Source organism: Diabrotica virgifera, chromosome 6, assembly GCF_917563875.1.
Source record: "Diabrotica virgifera virgifera chromosome 6, PGI_DIABVI_V3a".
Lineage (NCBI taxonomy): Eukaryota > Metazoa > Arthropoda > Insecta > Coleoptera > Chrysomelidae > Diabrotica > Diabrotica virgifera.
This window is the reverse complement of record NC_065448.1, coordinates 251,510,663-251,513,902: the sequence shown is the minus strand read 5'-3', so window position 1 is coordinate 251,513,902 and position 3,240 is coordinate 251,510,663.

Here is a 3,240-nt window from a genome sequence, read left to right as displayed (position 1 = left end):
GGTAATTTTTTCTAGGGTAATTATCACCTTTAACTCTATGAATTAGTTCAGGTGAGTTATTCCAAGCGGCTTGTTGTACTTGTTTATCAAAACATTCCGTTTCTTCATCAAGTTCATATCTAGTTTTTAGTGAAACTTTCAGATTGATTGATTCTTCTCGAGTGAAGCTGAAAACTCCGCCAATCTGTTAGCCTATTAGTCAGTTTAGGAGGTGGTTGGCTTTGAATAACAGTATCACTCACTGTGAGAGGGATGGGTGAATGATCGGAGTTCATGTCCCATGCTTCTTCAATACGTAAATAATTAACAGAAATATCTCTAGTTACAAATAAATCAATCAGGTCTGGAATTTTGTTGGAATCAGCAGGCCAATACGTCGCGGTCAGTTTACCTGTTGAAAGTGTTTCGCATTTTAATTGCTTAACTGCCTGCAAAAGTGTCTTACCCTTGGTTGTGATTAACCTAGAACCTAAATGGGTGTGCTTGGCATTAGAATCACCACCAATTATAAATCTTTTGCCATGTCTATTCAAAAATTCTAGATATTGATCTTTTTTGATGTTATGTTTTGGTGGAGAGTAGACAGCAGTAACGATAAGCTCAAAAGATTTCGATATTTCGCTCAAAACGATCAAATCGATCAAAACGAAAAGATTTCGCTCAAAATGATAAACACTTACTGAAGTAGCTTGGAACATTTCTGTTTTTTTAGCATATTTCTTGATGATGTCTAATAGTTTCTTTTATTATGATAGCACTACCACCTCTGGCTGTATTATCCGGATGTATACTTTAACTCCTTTAAAATGAACAAGAACATGTGAATTAAAAAAGGGGGGCTAACTTTGTCCCTGTTTTTCTTTCTAAATGTGTATAAAGTAAGTCTTTCTAAATATGAAAAAATAATTTTTCAACGGGTAACGGTTAAAAAGTGATTCTAATTGTTTATAAATTAGCAAAATATCGACGTGTTTTTGGAAAATAATTTTACACTGTTTAAAATTAGTTTTGTTATTTTTCTTTAATTAAGTTAATAGTAATGTTCTTCTTTCAACTGTCCGAAATATTACTGTAACCTCATAATTTTCTGACTTATAGTGTTGCAAAAAAAAAGAATTTGGGATAAACAAATTAAATAACTTTTAAAACTATTTGACCAATTGCTTTGAAATTTAAAATATAATTTAAGCACAAGAAGTCTCAGCATTCCGTGTAAAAAGAATGTTTTAACTTAATTTTTACATAAGTTATGAACGTTTATAAAATCTCAAAACTTATGATTTATTTTGCAATTTTCTAAACAAGAAATAAGGATAGACATATTTAGCGAACGCCATATTGAAGTTTTTTATATGATTTATGAGTTTCTTATTCCGGTTTTTAACGTTTACCGTTTTTTTTATCTTTATTTGTTTATAACTACGTATATCATCAAAATCGGCTGCAGGAAACATATTGGTTAATAATATCGATGTCCATACTACTCAAAAAATTTGGTTTCGACCTGGAGGGGGATGTGTCACGAGAAAAGTCTTATTGCTCTGGACTATAAACGAGGATAAAATAAGTATGCAATCTTTTTGTCTCTGAGTATATACACTCACCGGCACAAAAAGCCGCCACCCCAAAAAATGGGTCATTTTTAATGTCTTGTATTTCCTAAACCTGATATCCGATTTAAGTAATTTTTATATTATAGCCTTACTCTTTAGCAATATCTTTGTAATAATACTGTTGCTAGACAGGTACATTGTCATTGTATACATGGTGTACGAATCAAACTGTGTTTTTTTTCTCAAATTTTGGAACATCCTGTGGAATGTTGTAGCTTTTATAAAATACTGAAATTAAAACTCAACTAAAGCTTCGGGTTTTCTTAACATTCTGTTTTTTGATTCATTCGCTTATGTTGGATAATAAAAAAGTTAGGCACTTTAACAACTACCCCTGATTTTCGTCAATATAGGGTGTTTTTAAATAAATACGGCACACTTTAAGGGGTAATTCTGCATGATAAAATAATGTCAGTTTGCCCGCAAATGCTTTGTTTCCGAGATAGGGGGTGTTGAAATTATTCTTACAAACTGACGATTTATTTATTGCTCTAAAACGGTTTGTGATATGCAAATGAAATTTAGTAGATTTTAAGAGGTAGGTATTGCGCATTTTTTGGCATACAATTAAGAATTTTATATTCACCATTGACGTGCAAACGGGATGTATCTAAAATGTTTATACCCGTATGCACGCCAATGGTGAATATAAAATTCTTAATTTTATGCCAAAAAATGCGCAATAACTACCTCTTAAAATGTATCAAATTTTATTTGCATATCACAAACCGTTTTAGAGCAATAAATAAATCGTCAATTTGTAAGAACAATTTCAACACCGAAACAAAGCATTTACGGGAATACGATTATGAAACAAACTGTCATTATTTTATCATGCAGAATGACCCCTTAAAATTAGCCGTACTTATTTAAAAACACAATGTATTTACGAAAAACAGGGGTAGTTGTTAAAGTGCCTAACTTTTTATTATCCAACATGAACGAATAACACAAAAAACATAATGTTAAGAAAACCTGAGGCTATCGTTGGGTTTTAATTTCAGTATTTTATAAAAGCTAGAACATTCCACAGGGTGTTCCAAAGTTTGAGAAAAAAACACAGTTTGATTCGTACACCCTGTATACAATGACAATGTACCTGTCTAGCAACAATATTGTTACAGTGATATTGATAAAGAATAAGGCTATAACATATTAAAATAATTACTTAAATCGGACATCAGGTTTAGGAAATACAAGACATTAAAATTACCAATTTTTTGGGGTGGCGGTTTTTTGTGCCGGTGAGTGTATTAGAACATTTAAAATTTTCTAGCCACTTTAGATCCTAAATTAATAATTTACCAAGTAAATTAGATTATTGTTTCTAAATAAAAACTATAGTTAAATAATTTAAGCGTACTGAGATACATTTTTGTTAGGTCAACTGATTGAGACAGGAATGATAAGCATTTTAGCGGTAAATATCTTTAGAGCAAGCTTAGAGCCAGCTTCGAATGTTATGATCAGCAGCGAACGTTAAAATTCCGGTCCTGCAGAATCGCTTGGTGGCGGCTATGAGTTGTGAGAGATGTGTAGTGGGGGACGGGGCCGGTGCCGCGTGGGCGGCCCGCTGCACGGCTACGACATTCATTCCCGCCGTCGGCCCGCCAGTCGCGTCCTCCTA